The sequence below is a fragment of the Onychomys torridus genome, chromosome 2 (assembly GCF_903995425.1).
Source record: "Onychomys torridus chromosome 2, mOncTor1.1, whole genome shotgun sequence".
In the NCBI taxonomy this organism is placed as follows: domain Eukaryota; kingdom Metazoa; phylum Chordata; class Mammalia; order Rodentia; family Cricetidae; genus Onychomys; species Onychomys torridus.
This window is the reverse complement of record NC_050444.1, coordinates 124,946,610-124,969,216: the sequence shown is the minus strand read 5'-3', so window position 1 is coordinate 124,969,216 and position 22,607 is coordinate 124,946,610. Positions and strand designations below refer to the sequence as shown.

Genomic DNA, 22,607 nt, shown 5'->3' with positions numbered 1-22,607 from the left:
ATTTGCATTATGATTCATAACAGTAGCAACATTACAGTTATGAAGTAGCAATGAAAATAATCTTATGGTTGGGGGGGGGGGTCACCACAACATGAGGAACTGTATTAAAGGGCTGCCCCTTTAGGAAGCCTGAGACCCACGGCTCTAGCTTCTGTCAAATTGACATAAAATTAGTCAGCACAGCTTGGGTGTGTTGTTTTTTGTTTGTTTGTTTGGCTGGTTTTTGAGACAGTTTAATTTATCTTAGACTGTCCTCAAACTCAAAGATCTTCCTCCAGCCTCTACCTCTGGAGTGCATCACCATGCTGCGGTATGTGAGGTTATGGATCTAACCCAGGCCTTCATGCATGTTAGACAGGCACTGTGCCTGCCCTTTTTGTCTGTTTATGGAGTCTTTCAGGTAGTTCCAAGTACATTATACAAGCTGTGAGGTTTTTAAACTTGTGACAAGATACAGAAGGCAAATTCTGTACTCACTGCAAGGAAATCCTCACTGAAACTTCAGAGAGCTGGAAGCACTTAGAAATTCATGAACCTTCAGCTGATCCTCCTTCGCCTGTCCACTCTCTCTCAGGAACTGCCACATGTCCTTATTCTGATCATCCTGTAGCTGAATTACTTCTCCATATTCTGGAGGCTCAATTACAGTGCCATTGCAGGCCAATTCCTCCCTAAACGCCTTCACTGGTTTCTTTTTTATGGTGACTATTAGTGATCCTTTAGATAGTGGTTATAATGTGAAACTGCTTCATTTAGCATTTATTGTACTTTAAAACAGCCTTTAATATGGTTCTAAAGAGTATTTGGGTTCTCATAATTTTTTTTATTTGAAACTCTAAAAGATTTTTTTTTTCAAATACCAAATTCAGTTAAATATCTTTCAGCAATAATACCAAATGATTTCATTTTCCTTATATGGATAGAATCCATATATGGATAGATCCTCAGTGCTGACAGGAAGCAGGTCATCACCCTTATTTGCATCAGCAAAGGGGTCCAAAGAATGTAGGCTCTGAATAGTGGACATTAGATATGATTCCTTTTCCTGGGTGGAAATGGCCAGTGGAAGATGGCTGTGTGCATGTTGAGGAAGAGTGTAGGGAAGTGAGAGGCAGCTGAGTCCACTTAAAGGTGGGCCAGTGAGTCTTTTTCTATTGCAGTTATTTGTGTGTGTGTGTGTGTGTGTGTGTGTGTGTGTGTGTGTGTGCTTGTGTGTTCACCTGTGTGTGAGGCCAGAGAACTTTGGGTAGTGTTCTCAAGTATCAGCTTAAGTATTTTTGTTGTTGTTTTGTTTTCATTTTTTAAAATTAACTTTATGTTTGTGAATGTTTGGCTCATATGTATATATTTGCACGCGGTGCATGCCTGGTGCCTGCAGAGGCCAGACAAGATTGTTGGATCTACTGTAGATTTCAAAGGGTCTCAAAGCATAACATTAGCTGGCCTGGAACTCACAGAGATCTTCCAGCCGCCAATCTCTCCCCCACCGGCCAGGACATGCTGCCTTCCCACCTTCCCACCTGCTTGAACATGATCCTCCTGCCTCCACCTCCTCAGCGTCATAGGCGTTTAAAGGTCACACAGCACGCTACCAGAATCCTGCTTGTTGCAGAAATGCAGGACCGATTACGTTTTTACTATGAGATCATTTTGGAGCCTTGGGATTGGTGTTTGTATCTTAGCTCGCTTTCCTCAGCAGCTTTGCACTAATGGTGACACAGAACCAGAGCACAGTTCGTTCACTACTAAGACTTTCCCAGCTTCAAGTCCTTGCAGATCTCCAGGGAACCTTCGGGACAGGGCAGCCCAACATCGGTCGGTCGGGGTGACCTGCGTTTCCTGCTGTGGCCAGCCAATCGCTCAAGCCCGGGAGCCTATAGCCCTCCCTCAGTGCCTCCTTCCTCCTACCCCAGGTTGTGACAGCCACAACTCCTGCACAGACGGCATATCAAGGATGACTGAACGCAAGTCACACCATCCTCACGTGACTTGTCAGGCCCAGAACCAGCTTAAAGCCGCAGATTGATGAACCTCCAGCGCTGAGTTTGAAAGGGCTTGTGCCCTGCTTAGCAAGGGAGAGAACTGGAGTTCACTGAAGAAGGGGCGTGGTTACCAAGGCACAGCGGAAGTTAATGACAGCCCTGAACTCCTCTTTCTACCTCCTGGGTAACAAGTGGGGTGGGAACCTTCCTATCTTCACCTTTGGTAGACTCTACATTAGGGCATCAGGTTCTCTGGTTAACAACCCTAGCTGTCCTGGAACTCTCTCTATAGACCTGGCTGGCCTCACAGACATCCGCCTGCCTCTGCCTCCCAAGTGCTGGGATTGAAGGCGTGCGCCACCACTGCCCGGCTACATTAGGGTTTCTTAAACCTTTCCCACTCCTGAGTCCCTTTCACTAGAGACCTTTTTACATGACCCCAGGTCTATAGCTACATATAATAGTATATAAACAAACATTTACTGACAATAAACCACTAAAAGGTTTTCAGTTTTGTTTCTTGGTGTGTATATAGGAAAGTGAGAAAGGGCCTCACTCTGCAGCCCATGCTGCTCTAGAACTCACAATATAACACAATTTATTTTAAAAACTTTTTGCTGCCCGTGGTGGTTCAGACCTGTAATTCCAGCGCTCAGGAGGTGGAGGCACGCTCAAGGTCGTTGTTGACTTAATGCTAGCTCTAAACTAGCCTGGCTACTTCGGACCTTATCTCAGAAAACCAAAACAATGGGCTGGAAGGATGGCTCAGTACTTAAGAGCACTGATTGTTCTTCCGGAGGACCTAGGTTTATATATACATCAACACCTTTGCGGCAGCTCACTACATTCTGTAACTCCTGTTCCTGGGATGCAGATGCCCTCTTCTGGCTTCTTGGGGTACTGCATGCACATGGTTCACATACATGCAAAACACATAATTTTCCTTGTCTTTCTAGCCAACCCATAAAGAATGAATAAACAACTTTGTCAGGGAGACACACTTTACTTCCATCTCACAGATGTGTAAACTGAGGATCGGTAGGAGATGTGCTTGAGTCCTCCCCACACAGGAAAAGGCAGAACTGAGACCCTTCTGGAATTTGAACTGTCTGACCCCCAAACCCAGTGGCTTGACCCTTTGAACACCAGCCTGATCTACATATTCCAGACCAGCCAGAGCTACAAATTAAGACCCTGTCTCAAATAAATAAATAAATAAATAAAAAGTAAATGGACAAATCCTCCTTGTAGCAAGTATTCTTCCAGACTTTAAGTGTACATTAGTGAACAGACAAAAACCCCTGCCCTTGTGTAGTATAAATCTTAGCAATGTCTGAGACTGATTAATGAAAATGACATGTGACATTTAGTGTGATACTGAGGCATCACACACTAGCAAATGGCAATTGCTTTTTTTTTTTTTGTTTTTGTTTTTGGAGACAGGGTTTCTCTGTAGTTTTGGTGCCTGTCCTGGATCTCGCTCTGTAGATCAGGCTGTCCTCAAACTCACAGAGATCCGCCAGGCTCTACCTCCCGAGTGCTGGGATTAAAGATGTGCACCACAACCGCACGGCAGCAATTGATCTTAATGGGGGAAAGAGCCTGAACACAGAAAATGCTTGTATTACATTAAGCTTGAAGCTCCTGGGGAGACGTCAGATTCACGTCTACATCAACAGAACTTAATGCAGGGCTTAGGGCAGAGGCGGGCTTGGCAGATATTGAAGAATGCAGGATCAAAAGCACAAATCAGCATCAGAGATCAGAGATTGGGAAGCTGTCTTAAAAGCTGACAGCTCAGACATAAACCACATGCTCCAGATAAGCTGTCTGCCCTTCATTTGTGTATTTCACACTTACCAGTGTTGAAAGGTAACTTTCTCAACACATCACATGTTATGATAGGTCTGAAATGTGGTTGGTGTCTTGGTAAATCTGTGTTAAGTCAATGAATGAGCACCTTAACTATAGGGAATAGAAAGATTTGAGAAAATTCAGGCATGATGGTATACACCGGTAATCCCAGTACTCAGGAGGTTGATGCTGGAAGATTGTGCCTTATAGGCATGTAGAGGCTACATCCTGCTTTTGTTTTGTTAAGAGATAGGGGAAAGGGAGATACTGAAATGCAGAGAAAATAGCACTGGACAGTTAATTCCAATTCTTGTGTTTTTGTTTTGTGTGTTTTTGTTTGAGATAGGGTCAGGTCTCACGGTATAACTGTGGTCTGAAACCTGCTATGTTGACCAGGCTGTTCTTGAACTCATGGAGAACTGCTGCCATTGCCTCCTGAGTGCTGGGATTGTAGGTATATGTGGCTGTGCAATGGGACTCTTACTTTCTATATTACCCAAGGTGAGGAGGACACATACTAACCTTTTGTTTGTTTCTAATTATGTGTGGGTGTGTGTGTCTGTATGTGGTCATGGGCATGTAATTGAAGAGTGAAGGCCAGAGGGACCAGATCACTTAGGGCTAGAGTTACAGGTGATTATGGGCCACCTGATATGGAAGCTGGGAACTGAACTCAGGACTCATGGAAGAGCAGATCCTTAGCTCAGCACTCAAAGCCCTCCGATCAGACCCCCAGGGACACACCACTGGAAACTTCCTCAGCTAAACCCCATCTTTTTCCCAGAACTCAGGCTTTCTTCCTGGTTGCCCTACTGACATACCCCCAGCCTCAGCTCAGGCTGTGATACACACCCTTGACATTATTCCCAGTCGAGTTCCAAATTTGGCTGGTTGTTAGGGCTGTGGGTACACAGCTGAGGTTTCCTTTTCTTAGATAGCTGCACCTATTTCCTGTTTTTCATTTTAGTACCTTTTTTACCAGACCATGAACTCCTTAAGGTTAGGAACCCAGTCTGATTTATTGTATTCAATAAATATTGGATCTCAATAAGTATTCAGTGTATTCTTTCTGGCCAATGATTTCCAAAATGTTTTCTGGGTGTAATGTGTATCTTTGTATTTTTAGATCTGAAATGCCTGAGAGCTGGGACCTGATACTCATTTCTTTTCATCTCACTTGTGATGCTCCATACGTCTGAGCACAACAGGCTCTGTTCACCACGCACGCGCATGGGTTCAGCGGGGGAGGGGGGACTGCAGCCATGCTCACAGTGTGCATGTGGACTTGGGGAAGAAGTTCACATGACCCAGCTGGTTGCAAATCTAAGGGCAGGGAAAGAACTGGGTTTTGCGGTAAATTATCTCAAGTCTCAGCGGAGAGTTAATGCCTTCTAAAAAAGCTTAAAAGGTGTTGTTTGCTTTAGCATTCATACACTATAATTGGAGCGACAGTGTTGTGGGATATTTCACACAGTACACTGTGTGAAAATGTATTGCTGTGATTAGTATAATAAAAAGCTGAATGGCCAATGGCTAGGCAGGAGACAAGGTTTCTAGGCACAGAGAGAGGAAGTAGAAGGAGATAACTGAGGTGCAGAGAGATACCAATGAGACCTGGAAGAAGTTGGACATATAAAATGAAAGGAAGGTAAAAAGCCACAAGGCAAAATGTAGATTAACATAAATGGGTTAATTAAGTTATAAGAGCTAGTGGGAAAAGCCTAAGCTAAGGCCAAGCTTTCATAATTAATAAGAAGTCTCTGGCCAAGCAGTGGTGGTGCATGCCTAAGGAGGCAGAGGCAGGCAGATCTCTGTGAGTTTGAAGCCAGCCTGATCTACAGAGTGAGTTCCAGGACAGCCAGAACTGTTTCACAGAAAAACAGTTCTCAAAAAACCAAAACAACAACAAAAGAAGTCTCTGTGTTGTTATTTGGGAGCTGTCTGGCAGCCCAAAGAAAAATCCAACTATGTATTATATGGTGCCCAAAGTGGGGCACATACACAGAGCCCATCACTCATGATGTACAGAGGCACAGCTCTTTTAAGAGGCCCTGGCTGTGCAGCAGAGCACTTGAGCAGCTGGCCTGATAGGTAAAAATGCCTGCCAATAAGACTCAGCACATTCCCAGAGCTGGGGTGGTAAACACAGCTCTTGCAGGTGCTGCCATGAAGCTAGGCTCTCACGGAACTGGGGGGCGGGAAGGGTGGAGCCAGCCACCAGAGCTCTGGGGAAGCTGGCATGGCCATGTAAAGTTTGTCTCATAGTCAGAGAAAGCTGCAGATGCGCAGAAAGTCAGGCCCAGATGTAGAAAACCTCTCAACAAGTAGAGTAGGCTTAAAAATGTGCTTAGATGCTAAAGAAAGAAATGAAAATGGGTATAGACAGTCACAGAAAAAAAATTTTAAAATAATAAAGTCTTTAAAAAGAGAATAAGGTTATATATATATATATATATATATATATATATATATATATATATATATCCCACATAAAGATGGAAAATATTATAACACAGGGAGTTTGGACCTTATATGGTGCTTGGTTAATTTTGAACTTTTTAAATGCTAAAGGACAGAGAATGGCAGCTGCTGAGAGACACTGGATTGTGGAAGGGACTGTGGAGGAATTAAACCAACCTAGACACTTTAGGGGTGTCTTGGCTTCAAAATGGAAGTCAGACAATGTGTTGTGTTGGGGGAGATGTTGTGCTTTTGTTTCCACAGGAAATGAAAAGCTATGGATTCCTTCAAAGTTAATTGAGATCAGATTTGATTCAAGGGAGACCTCCTGAGGATATTGGCTACAGACATAGGGAAGGAAGCCATATGTGAAGTATATGCTGATCCCTTGACATGGGGACAGCTCTGAGACTGGATGAGACATGATAAATCTTGTTGGCTACAGAGTCCTCATGACTTATTATTACATGCCATTCTTTCATATGGCATGAACAGAAGTTTGGTTATACAGTCCAAACAGACTTATAGAGTTAATATATGCCTTTTACCTGCTCAAACATAGAACAAAAATTATCTTTAGCTGACTTGTGCATACCACACATTCCATACTTATGTTAATGCAGTTATATATGTTACCTTTAAAAGTTTGTGTTTTCAGAACAAAAGAACCAAATACCAATAAAAAAGACAAGTAGCCCAGGTGATCCATCCTCTCAGAGTGCCTCTGTTTCCTCTACATCCAGAACAACCTCAAAGCTGCTAGCGGAGATGGTCCAACCTCACAGACTATCCAGCCAAGACTTCAGATAAGCCCTGCCCTTTCCCATCACACAGAGACCAAACAAAAAACAATACAGCCAGCTCTCCTAGGACTTGATCAGTATCCCAATTTCCTCAGGGTTTCCTAAAGATGCCATTGCCCCCAGACAACAGGAAGCAATTTTAAGAATATGCCCACATTCCCAAGAGGTGGGGTGGGTGGTTTTTGGTTGCTTGGTGGATTATGTTTGTTTGTTATTTTTTAGGGGTTTTGGTTGCAAATTGTTACTGGTCATGGTAAGAGAGGAAACTAAGCAAGGGAGGTTGGATTCAAGGATTTCTTTCTGAAAGAAAAAAGGAGAGGAGATATGGGAAGGATAGGATAAAGGGGTAGACTATTGAAACTACTTTAAAAAGCAACCATTAATCTCAAATATTTTATATTGGTATAGGTTTTCATATATTGATACAATTTAAAGTTATTTTTGTGGGGCTGGAGAGATGGCTCAGTGGTTAAGAGCACTGACTGCTCTTCCAGAGGTCCTGAGTTCAATTCCCAGCAACCACATGGTGGCTCTCAACCATCTGTAATGAGATCTGGCGCCCTCTTCTGGCCTGCAAGGACACAGGCAGACAGAACACTGTATACATAATTAATCAATAAAATCTTTTTTAAAAAGTTACTTTGTTATACTGTATATATGTTTCTACTATTGTTTAAGGTATTGTACCTATGCAGCTCATTTAAAAATGTAATGTGGGTTGGGGATTTAGCTCAGTGGTAGATTTAGCAAGGCCCTGGGTTCGATCCTCAGCTCAAAAAAAAATGTAATGTATAATTAAGAAATATAGGTTAGTAGTTTGTAGTAGTCATCTATAATAATCAAACTTGTAGTTATATTAAGTGTGTTTTCAAGGTTAAACAGAAATATATTTTAGATAGATGGTCTTTAAACACTTCAAAGACCTACAGAATATGACATTTAAGATGTTTTAATAACCTAAGGCTTTTCATGACAGTGAGACGTGTCTGCTTCTGGCAGCACCAAAAAAGGATGATGGGCATCAAAGAACTTCCATATGGAGTTTGCCTTTGTTGAGGCAAAGTTAGCCACTTGACAAAAAACTGCTCTTGCCTTGACTACTGACAGCATGCTGTCTAAATTGGACGAGCAGAACATAAAAGAAGGCAACAGCCAGACTTTACCAAGACAAGGCTGGACAGTCCTTCAGAATTCCTCTTCACAGAAAAGTCTGTCAGATATTCCAGGCTGAAGATGGATGCACCAACACTGCAGAGGAAACTTGAGTGAATGTCCAGGCAGCCAGATGTCTCTGTCATTTCTATAGTTTTGGAAATTGCTTGTTCTCAACTTCCTTTACACAGGTAATATTATATCCTTCTTTGGTCTATGATGGAGTTGAGACTAGATAGTTATATTTACAGTTTTCCTTGTTACCAAAGTCAGAAAAGAAACTCATAAAAGAAGTATAAAGTGTATAAGGTTAAAAATATAAAAGCTTAAGTTGTTCATCTAAGAAAATGTTTTGAAGTCTAAAAATATAGTTTTGAGTTGGTAATACAAGTTAGGATAAAAAGTAAATTAGGTACAAAACTTTTGACTCACCAAGATAGGATAGATAATGTAATATTTTCTCTGAATTTGCCAAATACAGATAGACTGGACATTGTAAATGTAATTTATTTTTCCAGAGCTGAGGACCGAACCCAGGGCCTTGCGCTTGCTAGGCAAGCACTCTACCACTAAGCTAAATCCCCAGCCATGTAAATGTAATTCTTACTTGATAATTGTTCTTATGGTATATCGTTTTACTATGTTAGAGTTAAACCTTTCCTTTTTTTTTTTTTTTAAGCTGAGGACCAAACCCAGGGCCTTGCGCTTGCTAGGCAAGCGCTCTACCACTGAGCTAAATCCCCAACCCTAAAACCTTTCCTTTTTATTTAGACAAAAAGGGGGAAATGTTGTGGGATATTTGTGTACTGTGTGAAAATGTATTTCTGCCAATAGCTAGGCAGGAGGTATAGGCAGGACTACCAGGCACCAAGAGAGGAAGTAAGGGAAGATAACTGAGGTGCAGAGAGATGCCAGCAAGACTTGGATGGAGTCGGACACACAGAATGAAAGAAAAACAAAACATAGATAAATATAAATGGGTTAATTTAAGTTATAGGAGCTAGTGGGAAAAGCCTAAGCTAAGGCTGAGCTTTCATAATTAGTAAGACGTCTCTGTGTTGTTATTTGGAAGCTGGCTGGTGGCCCCCCAAAAAATCCAATTGCAACCCTATGCATGGACAATATTCAAATTTGTTCCATAATTTTAGTTAGGAATGGTGATTCATGAATTCTAAGACTCAAGAGGCTGAAGAAGGATTGTCTAAAACAAACACAGAGCTGTTAATTCTACTGGTCAAGAATAAGACCACAACCACAGTTTAAAACCAATTTGAAGCAAGTTTTTAGGTTTTTTGTTGTTGTTTGTTTGTTTGTTTGTTTCTGAGACAGGGTTTCTTTTTTGTAGCCCTGGCTGTCCTGGAACTCTCTTTGTAGACCAGGCTTGTTAGGGACCAAGATGTCAGGAACCAAACATGAACCATGGAAAGTACTAGCTAGACCAGAGAACAAGTCATAAGCCCCTTCCCAGAGCAGTAACCAGAGGCCTCCAAAGATAAGAGAACATCCCACAGTCAGGTGCCATGACAACCAAATGTAAAGAGCATTCCAGGGTCAGGTAGCCTAGCAACAGAATAAACTACCCCTGACCAGTGACCTTAGCCGACAGTTGCACAATCTGCCTCACACATCTTGCACCCCTTCCATGTTCTACACGCCCCTTTTCCCTTTCCCTCCTTCCTGCCCCTTCCCCCTTTATGCTATATAAACCATGTGGAGAGAAATAAAGATTGGTGGCTTGATCAGAATACTGTCTTGCTGCTGTCTCTTGTGTCCCCTTCCCTTTCATTCTCTCCCACAGGCGAGTCGCACCCTGTTGAAACCCTGCTGGCTGGGGCACAGGCTGACCTTGAACTCACAGAGATCTGCCTGTTCCTGCCTCCCAAGTGCTGAGATTAAAGGTGTAGGACCAATGTCAGGCCTTGAAGTGTGGGATGACTTATCCCTAACAGGCTTATGGGCCATCCGGCCAAAACAAGTAAAAAAGATACTTTTCTGAGAGCCAGCCTGGGTCTGCCTGATGGTCTTAGCAACAGCAGCTGAGACATGATCTGGAGATGACCTGGACCAATGAGAGGCAGCCATGTCACACCAGCTGATGCATATTCATTAGACCTCCCCTCAGGGTGAAGTGGAGGGTATATAAGGCTTGCCTCTTTCTGAATAAACTGAGCTTGTTGAGTCTGTGTGGTTTGACTCTGTGCCTACTCCCCCACCTCCCAAAGGGAACAACAACAAAGGACCCTGCTACACTGAAGCAAACTTTAATTCAGTGATGGTCAGGTGCATGGGCTCTGGCCAGGTCCATGCCTGGGTTCCCAGGAAATGGCCCTAAGTTATGGTTTGCAGGGGCTTAAAGTATTTCTCATCAGGTCCAATCAGGGGCAAGAGTACCTCCTGACCTATTTCTTGCCCACTGTGACAAAGCACATCCAATGCAGATGGGTCAACCAAGCTTGTTTAGGGGCATGAAAACATGTGACTTGTTATCTCCCATAACAATAGCCTCCAGCATTTCAGGAACCGTCTGTCCTTGGGCAAGAGGCTTACAGATCAGAGGCAATTTTTCTGTTTCATGGGTCTCTTAGGCATAGTAATTAAAACATTTTTGTAACTTTTGGCTCTCATACAGCCTAGAGAGATGGCTCAGTGGTTAAGATTGGGTGCTGTTTAAGTGGAAGATCAAAATTAGCTTCCCTACATCCATGTTGGGTCACAACTATCTGTAACTCCAGCTCCATGGGACCCCACACCCTTTTCTAGACTCATTGGGCATCTGCATTCACATGCACATACTCCAACACACACACACACATACACACACACACACACACAGAAAACTAAAGAAAATAAATCTTTAGATAAAATAAACACAAACAAGCACAACTAACTAAGCTCACAGGATTTTAAGCTGTGATCCCAAAAGTCTCCTCCTAAAGCCTCCCACCTGTACATGGGAATGGATGCAGGTAAGTGCTCAAGCATGGGGGAATATGTTAATAATGAGTTACTATAGACTTTTCAATGTCATCAAGTGCTGACTGTCGGTAAAGCACCAGTGCCAGTAGGGTGATCTAATCAAGTGTCACTCAGCACTGAAGATAAAACAAAAGCTCGCTCTCCAGAGTAATCTGCCCCAGCCTGCCTTTCCAGCTCTGTCTCCCACATCTGGTCACATGCTGTAGACTCTAAGCACATTATCTGGTTGCATGCTCCAGTGCCTTTACATAAGTGAGTCTCTATACTTCTTCCCTCTTCTCAAAATTTATTTAATTCTTCCTTGTCCTTCAAAACCCAGGAAAAACAGTGCATCTGAAAAAAGTGACATAGAAATCTTCTTTGACCTCTGTTGCCTACCTGGACTGGGTATATCTATGTTCCAATAGGTTACAAGGTTTTGTTTATGTAGTCCTGGCTGTCCTAGACCTTGCTGTATAGATCAGGGTGGCCTTAAACTCACAGAGATACACCTGTCTCTGCCTCCAGGGTGCTAGAATTAAAGGCATATGCTATAGGTTTTTTTATATTTTATTTTTATATTTTTTGTTTTTTATATTTATTGTTATTCTTTGCTCTTTGTTCTTTCTATTTTTGGGGTCCCACCACCCAGCCCCCAAATAAATCACAGAGGCTTATTTTTTTTATAATGCCTGGCCTTAACTTGACATGTTTCTAGCCAGCTTTTCTTAACTTAAATTATCCTGTCTACCCTTTGCCTCTGGGCTTTTACCTTTCTTTATTTCTGTATATCTTTTCTTTCTTTGTTATTTCACGTCTGGCTATGTTGCTGGGTGGCTGGCCCTCTGTATCCTCCTCTCCTCTTCTCTTCTCATTCCTCAATCTTCTCCTCCCAGATTTCTCCTATTTATTCTCTCTGCCTGCCAGCACCACCTAGCCTTTCTCCTGTCTTGCTATTGGCAGTCTAGCTCTTTATTACACCAATCAGGTATTTTAGGCAGGCAAAATAACACAGCTTCACAGAGTTAAACAATGCAACATAAAGGAATGCAGCACATCTTTGCATCATTAAACAACTGTTCCACAGGATAAACAAATGTAACACATCTTAAAATAATGTTCTACAACAATATGCTACCACACCCAGGTTGATTTTTGTTTGTTTTGTTTTGTTGATGCTGGGACTAAAACCCTGTGCAAGATGAATATTAACTCTTCAGCTGACCTACATTCCATATCCTAGGTGGTAGGCTTAGGCTTAGGGATAAGGTTAGGGGTTAGGAATTGGGTTAGGGTTAGGGTTTGTTTAGGGTAAGGGTTAGGGTTACAGTTAGGGTTGATGTTAGGGTTAGGGTTATCGTTAGGGAAACACCCAGTGTTAGGGTTAGTTTTGGTGTTGAGGTTTAGGAATACGAGTGACAGTTAAGGTTTAGCTTATGGTTTGCTTCTAATTCGATTTAGGGAAGGTTGTGATAAGGGGTTAGTGTTAGAGTTAGGGTTTTGCAGTTTCGTTTGGTTCTGTGGTTAGATTAGCGTTTGGATTGGCATTTTGGAAACTCGCTGGGCGCCAGATGTAGCATGAATCTTAGAAGGCCTTTTAATAAAAATAAACCCAAGGCCAGGTATGCGGTGAATGCTGGAAGATCAGAGAAGCAGAACACTCCACAACAACCTCACCTTGCTAATTCCTTAGCTGATCGTGTTTCCTCAAACTGGATGCCTCTCAACTAAACTCTGCTGCTCCAAAGCCTAAAAGCTTAACCAGGCTAGTTCCTGGCCCTCGCGCCTTATATAGCTTTCTGCTTGCTGCCATCACTTAGGGATTAAAGGCTCACTTCCTTGGATTAAAGGCATGAATCACCATGCCTAGCTGTTTCCAGTGTGGCCTTGAATTCAGAGAGCCAGGCTGATCTCTGCCTCTGGAATGCTAGGATTAAAGGTGTGTGCTACCATTTTCTGGCCACTATATCTAGTGGCTGTTCTGTTCTCTGACCCCAGATAAGTTTATTAGGGTGCACGATATTTTGGAGAACACAATATCACCACAGTTCAGCATTAGGGTTAGGTTTAGGGTCAGGTTTAGGCTTTAGGTTTAAGGTTATATTTAGTTTGTAGCATTACTACTAGGCTTAGGGTTTCGGAAACCATCAGTGTTATTGTTAGGGTTAGGCTTTTGGTTATGGAATCGGGCATTGTTACAGTTAAGGTTAGAATCAGGTTTGGTGTTAAGAAAGCAGTCAGTGCTAGTGTTAGGGTTAGATGAGTAGTTAGGCTTACTGTTATAGTTAGGGTTAGTGTTAGGATTGTGGTTTGGATTGGAAATAAGGAAGCTGTCAGCATTAGGGTTAGGGTTAGAGTTTGAGTTGATGTTAGGGTTAGATTTAGGGTTCAGTTTGGGTTTGGTGAAGGGGTTAGGGTTAGGGAAGCAGTGTTAGGGTTGGGGACAGGAGGTAGGGTTCATGTTAGTGTTAGGTTTAACTATAGGGTTTGGATTAGAAATGCAATCAGCATTAGGGTTAGGTTTGGTGTTGTGTTAAGAAAGCAGTCAGAGTTAGGATTAGGTTTAGAGTTTGGGATTAGGTTTAGGGTTAGGGATAAGATTGGAATTATCATTATGTTTATGTTTTAGGTTAGTGTTAGGGTTTCATTTGGGGTTAGGGTTATTCTTTTGTTTTTGTTTAGGGTTACTGTTAGGGTTAAAGTTGGCATTAGGGTTGGGGTTTATGGTTAGTGTTATGGTTAAGATTATGGTTAGCAGTTACAGTTAGGATTAAGGTTCAGGTTGGGTTTTGAGTTGATGTTAAGATTAGGCTTGTTGGATTAACTCAGTGGTAGAGCGCTTGCCTAACAAGCACAAGGCCAGGGTTTCGAGCCTCAGCTCCAAAAAAAAAAAAAAAAAAAAAAAAAAGGCTTGTTGTTAAAGAAACAGTTTTAGGGGTTTGTGGATTTAGCTCAGTGGTAGCCAGGCAAGGCCCTGAGTTTGGTCCTCAGCTTGGGGGTTTGGGTCTCAGGGTGTTGAAAGAAACAGTTTTAGGATTAGGGTCATGATTAGGGTTGGGGTTGAGATTGGGTTTAGCGTTCAGAACAGGAATGATGGTTAATGTTATGGGTTACAGTTAGGGTTAGTGCTTAAGGAAAGTTTTATTATTAGAGTTAGGGGGTAAAGTTAGGGTTAGCATTAGGGTTTGGGTTGGGTTCACAGTTAGCATTATGGTTTGGCTTAAGAATTCTGATTAGAGAAAGTTTAGGGTTAGTGTTAGATTAGGGCTAGGTTTAAGTTTAGAGTTAGTGTTTGAATTATGATTGTAGTTAGTGTTATAGTTATGGGAAGCTGTCATGGTTAGGGTTAAGGTTATTATTAGTATTGTGATTTGGGTTAGGGTTAAGGTTGGGCTTTTGTTTCGATTATGGAGGTCATCAGAATTAGGGTTTAAGTTATGGTTAGGTTTAGGGATAGGGTTGGGGTTAGGTAGCAGTCAATATTAAGGTTAGAGTTAGGGTTCTTATTGCATTAGGGAAGCAGTCAGGGTCAGGATTTAGGGTTATAGTTAGTATTAGGTTCAGTTTAGTGTTATAATTATGATTATGGTTAGGGTTGGGGTTAGGGTTTGGGTTAGGGAAGCAGTCAGCATTAGGGTTAAGGTTGGGTTAAGGTTAAGGTTTATAGTTAGGGTTAGAATGAGGGGGTAGAGATAGGGTTCTCATTAGGGTTAGGCTTGGGGTTAAGGGTTACAGTTATGATTAAGGTTAGGCTTAGAGGGTAGGTTTGGAGTTAGCTTAAGGGGCCACTTTTAGGGTTATGGTTAGGATTAGAATTAAATTTAGGGTTAGTGTTGAGATTACTGAGGCAGTCAGCATTAGGGTTAGTTTTAGGGTTAAGTTCAGGGGATTACTGTTAGGTTTAGGTTTAGTGTTAGGTTACAGTTAGGCTTTGGGATACAGTTAGGGTTAGGGGTTTACTGTCAGCGTTAGTTTTGGGGTTGGTCTTTGGATTGTTTTTAGGGTTTTGTTTAGTGTTTGTGCTTAGGGTTAGCGTTAATTTTGTCATATGAAAATTGTCAGTTTTATGGTTAGTGTTAATGTTAGGTTTTTGGGTTAATGTTAGTTTTACGGTTACTGTTAGGGCTAGGGTTAGGGTTAATATTGGAAGTTACATTTATAGTTAGGCTTGTGGTTATGGTTGGGGTTGGGTTAGGGTTAAGGTTATATATGGGATTAGGGAAGCAGTCAGCATTGGTTTGTTTTAGGGTTAGGTTTAGGAAAGCAGTCAGTGTTAGGGTTGGGTTAGATTTAGGGCTAGAAATGCAGTCAGTGTTTAGGTTGCATTAGGGTTAGGGTTAAGGTTAGGGTTGGGTTAGGTTTAGGGTTAGGGTTGTAGTCAGTGTTAAGGTTTGGTTAATGTTAGGGTCAGGTTTGGATTTAGGTTAGGAAATCAGTCAGTATTAGGGTTATGTTTAATGTTAGTGTTAAGTTTACATTAATGTTAGTGATTCTAGTTGGCTTTGGGCTTAGTTTTTTATTTAGGCAAGCAGTCATGATTTTGATCACAGCTAATTCATGTGACCTCAAGGCCAGCTTAGGCCACTTGAGCTACTCTCTCAAATCAAATGATTAATAATAAAAATCCACACTAATTTCAAGTCTCTTATTTATTCTAGAATTAAAATTAATTTTCTTTGTTTGTTTGTTTGTTTGTTTTTTGTTTTGTTTTTTCGAGACAGGGTTTCTCTGTGTAGCTTTGTGCCTTTCCTGGAACTCGCTTTGGAGACCAGGCTGGCCTCGAACTCACAGAGATCCACCTGCCTCTGCCTCCCGAGGGCTGGGATTAAAGGTGTGCACCACCACTCCCCAATAAAATAAATTTTCTTGAGAATTGTCTTTATTTATGCTCTTAATGTTATGAGATCCTTTTATATATTTTATTATTTTGTTAGCTTATTTATATATATATGTTTTGATTTGCTTGGTTTTTGTTTTTTCGAGACAGGGTTTCCCTGTATAGCTTTGCGCCTTTCCTGGAACTCACTTGGTAGCCCAGGCTGGCCTCAAACTCACAGAGATCCGCCTGGCTCTGCCTCCCGAGTGCTGGGATTAAAGGCGTGCGCCACCACCACCTGGCGGTTTTTGTTTTTTCAAGACGAGTTTTTTGCGTAGTCTTGGCTGTCCAGGAACTGGCTGAGTAGACCATGCTGGCCTTGAATTTACAGTGATCCACTTGCCTCTGCCTTCCAAGGACCGGGATTAATTGTGTGAGCCACTATATCTGGGTGATTATGTAATCTTGGCTGGCCTGGTACTATGTAACCCAGACTGGTCTTGAACTCACAGTAGTTCTCTAGTCTCAGCCAGGAAAGTGTTGGGATTCCAAGTGTGAGCCACCTACACATTCCTGCTGGGTAATCAGAACTTGATTAGTGCTACACACCACAATACTGGATACCACATCAACCTCCTCTGGCAAAGAGAGCTTATTACTTAAGTGAACAAATAGTTTTCTACAGCAGTTTAACAAAATTGCTTCAGAACAACTAAAATAAACTTTCTGATGTTTTTGGGAAGCTGTGCTCATTTTGATGAAGGAAGGATTCAAAGCGTATTTTTCACTTAAATCCAATAATAACACCTCACTAATTCTCCACTATTGTTTTCTCTTATTTTTCTGGAACAGATGTTGATGGTTAATCCAGTGTTCTGTGCTCTCAAACTGCTGTGTCCTTTTGTTAATTCATACCTTGTCATCACTGATCTTACCATAATTATAATCAAGTCTCACCTGTGATATACAGGTAGTATAAATTATTTCTCTAGAAAATCAATTGTGTTCAGAATTTAAAAGACTCTACTTTTATTTTTTCAGGTTTGGGGACCTAGAACCTATCCCTTCTAGGCATGAGCCAGTACATCTTGCTCAATCAGGTCTTCCAACTCATCCTATTGTTGAGAATGACCTGACCTTGAACTTCTGATTCTCTTGCTTCTACCTTCTAAGTGTTGGACTTACAGACATACACTGCTATGTGGGGCTTCATGGAATTGTTTTTTTTCTTTTTTTAACTATTGTCCTTGCTTTTTTCTCCAATAACTGGGGCTTAGGCCTAGGACTTCATGCACGCTCTCATGAGGGCTATTCAGTTACTCTACCATTGGACCACATTTCTGGCCTAGATTTTTGTTTTAAACATTACTTTATTTACTTTTAGAATAGAAAATACATTCTCATAACTAAAAATACCAATCCTTGGGGGCTAGAGCGAATGGCTCAAGAGTTAAGAGCACTTGTTGCTCTTCCGGAGGACCCAAATTCAGTTCTCAGCACCCATGTCATGTGGCTTACATCTCCAGCTCTGGGGGTCTGATGCCCTCTTTGTGGCTCCTGCACTCTCACATGTAAACACACACAATAAATAAATAAAATAAAACACCTGACTTGGTGTCACATGCCTGTAGTCCTAGTACTTCAGAAGGGGAGTCAAGAGGATGTGGGTTCAAGGTCACCCTTGGGGACATAGTAAGTTGAGTTTGAGGATATCCTGGGCTAAATGAGATTCTGTTTCAAACAATAACAACAACAATAGTAAGTTATACTGTACTGGTTAATTTTTTTGTCACCTTGACACAAGCTAGGGCCAAGTCATCTGGGAAGAGGGAACTTCAACAGAGAAAACAGCTCCATCAGCGTGGCCTGGTAGGTAAGTCAATTGGGTATTTTTATCTTTTGATTTTTTGAGACAGGGTTTCTCTGGGAAGCCCTGGTTGTTCTGGAACTCACTCTGTAGACCAGGCTGGCCTTGAACTCAGAGATCTGTCTACCTCTGGAATTAAGGGCATGGGTCTGACTGAATTAGTTTTGGGTGCAAGTATAATAAGGCAAACTGTCCTCTGAATGAACTTTTCTGGAGATTCTTTTATTTACCTACAATTAAAATGAGATGCATTATGAGAAGGGCTGTGCACAGTAAATGTGCACCACCACCACCTCGTGTTATTTTCTTTTCCTTTTTGTTTGTTTTTCCAGACAGAGTTTTTCAGCGAAGCAGTCCTGGCTGTCCTGGAACTCACTCTATAAACCAGGCTGGCCTCGAACTCACAGAGATCCACCTACCTCTGCTGGGATTAAAGGCATGCGCCACCACCTCCCGGCTGTGTTATCTTCTTGATTAATGATTGACATGTGAGAACCCAGCCCTCTGTGGGCAGTGCCACCCCCTGGTCATGTGGTGTTGGGTTGTATTAGCAAGCCATGAAGAGCAAGTAGTTTTCACTCAGCGCTGTGGTTCCTGCCTCCAGGTTCCTGCCTCGGCTTCCCTCAGTGAAGTACCAGAACTTGTAAGCCAAGTAAACTTTTGCTTCCTGCAGGTTGGTTTTGGTCAGGGTTTTATCACAGCAGTAGAAAGCAGACCAGGACAGATGCCAAGGGGATCTACATTATGAAGCGTCTCACTCTCGCCCGTCTCCTGCTACAGGATCTTCTTCCAGGGACAGCTGATGTACATGCAAGCAGTTGTGAGAGCAAATTACCACTACCACTTCTTCCTGGAATGAGCACGTGATACACACTGTTTAGAGCCGGTTTTACTCTGTAATAGAGCTTACGGTGCAGTTGAATCCCTCCAGTAGCTCAAGTGGCTCTGGTCTTCTGTGGCTCCTCTTTTGGAATGGGAACAGGAATGATATGGCTGTCTTATGGTGTCATTGAGGTATTCATGAAAGTGTACATGACGTCAGAGGAAGTAAAGAGCAGAAGAAGGTGGTGCTCTTCTGCTTGAATTAAACCAAAAACATCATCCTGGAAGAGTCAGGGAGACCCTGGCAGGTGATGTGGGCCAAGTATGGATGATCTCTACTCATCTTTGTCAGACAAGAACTGCATCTATGCACTCTATGATGCCACCTAGGAGGGGAAGAAGTGTGGTCTGGTGCTCATCTTCTGGGCCCCTTGTGAATTACCCTCTTAAGAGCAAAAGGATCTCCGTAGGACCAAGGATGCCATCAAGAGGAAGCTGACAGGGATCAAACATAAATTATAATCAAACCACTTGGAGGATGTCAAGGACAGATGCATCCTGGAAAAGAAGCTAGGAAGCAACACTGCTATCTCCCTGGAAGGCAAGGCTTTGTGACCTTCTTCCAGGCCCCAGCCTGGAGCATTCAGCAGATTTGCCCCACAGGTTGGGGAGATCCCAGTAGTCAAAAAGAATAATTTCCATGTGCTCTAAGGAACACAAGAACAAAGTGAAATAACCCAGCAATACTGTGGGGTATCCACCAGAGAAGACTGCTGAGACATGGGTTTAAACCAATAGAAAGTCTTTATTAGATGGTGGGGACTACACTGGGGCTTCAGGATCCTTGTAGCCCCAAGGCTTTCTCAAGGTGAGCTTTTAAGCACAAAAACCATGTCCTCTGTTGACATACTTCAGTTAACAAGAACAGTTAGCCAGAAGCGGAACTGCAGAAGCCAAAAAGCAAGGTTAGTGCATTTAGAGACTTTTCCAGAACTATGGGCTTTGGTGTGTTAGGTCTTTGTTTTAGTTCTGGCAGATGGTGCTGTGTACTGAGTTTTATGACCTGAATGGTACTTCCATTGTGGAGTCAGTTGTGCTAAGGTCCAGCTGCCTATTTTTTTATTAATTTATTTTTTTATTTTATGTACATTGGTGTTTTGCCATGGGTGTCGGGTCCCCTGGAACTAGAATTACAGACAGTTGAGAACTGCCATGTGGGTGCTGGGAACTGAACCCAGGTCCTTTGGAAGAGCAGTCAGTGCTCTTAATCACTGAGCCATCTTTCCAGTTCTTCCAGCAGCCTATTACAGTCTGGGACCCTGTTACATTCCCCACTGGTCTTAATGACAAATTAAATGGTCAAGTTGTGGATTCATCCTGCTCTAAAGAGGCATAGTTGGCCCTAAAGATGATTAATTTTACTGAACTGCTACATAATTGGTCATATAATTTGAGATTCAGGGGCCTGCCCTTAATCTAGTCAGAAGGAGAATTGCAGGTGCTGACAGCAGAACAGTTATTCAGAGGGATCAAGAGAACAGAGACTGGTACCAATTATTCCCCCAACCATGGCAAGATGATTTTCTAATTACTCCTGATCAATTAGCATAGAAACAACAAGTTTCTCCCAAGTCATACAGAGTTTTTTCATTTTTTGTTTTTTAATCTCATGAGAAGTCTAAGCTTCTCCAATTTTGTAGAACCATCTTTGTAAGGGAATATAACTATTGTTTTAATGTAGAAATAGAAACTTTTAATACTTCTAATCTGTCTACTTAGTTTGGAAAGCATCAAGAGAGGCAAGTCTAGTCAGACCATTAGTACATGCCCACAAAGTACTCTCAGAGGCCCGGGAATATTGCCATTATCCATATGAATTAATTCACAAGGTAGAATAGCAGGTAGGTATCAGAATAAAGGAAAGTGCCTAGGTTAAAAGTTTTGGATATTAAGTGGGCGGTGGTGGTACACGCCTTTAATCCCAGCACTCAGGAGGCAGAGGCAGGAGGATCTCTGTGAGTTTGAGGCCAGTCTGGTCTACAGAGCAAGTTCCAGGAAAGGCTCCAAAGCTACATAGAGAAACCCTGTCTCGAAAAAAACAAAACAAAAAAAGTTTTGGATATTAGACAACTTTCAGCCCCTTGTAAGTTCTCTGACATTAACTTGGGCTGCCCTAGGTCACAGTGAGTTTTATCAGTCAGTGGGCTGACAGTCTGGTTAGTTCCTATCCTTGTGCACTCAGGAGCTGGGTGTCTAAACATAGCCAACAGTCCTGACTGGTTTCTGCCCGGGAATGATTAACTCTATCCTCAGGGACCCTTTCTATGTTTCTATGTCAGAGCGTCTGATTCCCCAGGTTTTTCCTGTTTTCTAAAGGCTGGAATCTTTTAAAAAGAATTTTTCAGGAAGCCTCAGTTTTACAACACCAGTTTTTGCAATGGAAACTCCCTTGTTTCTGGCAACCAGGGGACCCAACCACAGAGCATGTATGGAATTGTAAACTCTGTATTCCTGTCTTGTTTTGTTTTGTTTGAGACGGGATTTTTCTCTGTAATAGGCTTGGCTGTCCTGGAACTCATTTTGCAGACTAGGCTGGCCTTGAACTCACAGAGATCTGCCTGCCTCTGCCTTCCAAGTGCTGGGACTAAAGATGTGTTCCACCTCACCTGGCTTGTATTCCTATCTTAAAAAATGAATTCCCCTATCTTTCCTTTTCTCCATACAACCAGATACTAAAAATGGGCATCAGTAAGTAAAGGTCAAGATGGAATATGAGTTATTCATCTGTCATCACACTAGCTAATACTTTCCCTGTATCTGTCTTCCCCAGTTTCCAGTCCAGGCCAGAGGGCAGTGGGGTTGGACCATGCATGACCCAGTATTAATACCCATAGTACAAACACAAGACTCAAAAGGAGGTAGAGGGGCAGGAGGTGGAAGAGCCCAGGGCCCAAAGAAACCTTAATTTTAATGGGTCCATAGTCCAGAGACAGTCTCTTTGGCAGCAGCATCTGTGGCTTCTGCTTTCTTGACCTAGGTGTGGTAGATCCATGGTGTGGTGGTAGTTATCTTCATCACAGTGAGAGTGGAGGGAATCACCTTGTAGGGTCCTTGCCAGGTCAGTTCCAGCACCCCTTTGGCTATTCTCTTGGCTCAGACAGTATCACTGGACTTGAACAAGAGGAAACGGGTGGTGGACCCAGAGGTCATCTGGGTCTCTGAGACAGTTTAATGAATAGCCTGTATGGAGAACAGGAGGGCTTGTGATGACTGGAAAAAGGAATGGTTAGAGAATTCTGCCAACTGCTGCTCCCTAATCCTGGGAAGCAGTGGGGTGGTCTTCCAAACACAATCTCCTGGGGATAGCTAAATCCCTCCCTTCATGGTGGGCAGCAGAACAGACCAAAGCAAATGAAGGACATCTATCCTTCTGCTGGACTCTAATGAGAGTTTTGTTACAGTTTTTTTTTAATATGTATTTATTATGTATACAGTGTTCTGCTTGCATGTATGCCTGCAGGCCAGAAGAGGGCGCCAGATCTCACTACAGATGTTTGTGAGCCACCATGTGGTTGCTGGGAATTCAACTCAGGACTTCTGGAAGAACAGCCAGTGTTCTTAACCTCTGAGCCATCTCTCCAGCCCATTAGAGTTTCTTTTAATGTCCTGTTTATTCTTTCTGTCCGCCCAGGACTCCAAGATCTATATGCACAATGAAGTTTTTAATCTGTGTCTAAAGCTTTAGCCATTAATTGAGAGGTTTTGGCAGTGACCCCATTGCTAGGGGGAAGCCAAATCAGGGAACAAATTCCTGGAGGAGCTTTTTAGCTACTATGTGAGCAGTTTCAGTCTGGGTGGGAAACACTTCTACCCTCTCAGAAAAGGTATCTATAAAA

At 42.4% G+C, this 22,607-nt stretch overlaps 1 pseudogene; it reads left to right on the top strand.

The window, feature by feature from the left end:
* The first annotated feature begins 18,861 nt into the window (after nucleotides 1-18,861).
* On the top strand, nucleotides 18,862-19,326 carry LOC118577290 (annotated as a pseudogene).
* Nucleotides 19,327-22,607: the final 3,281 nt, after the last annotated feature.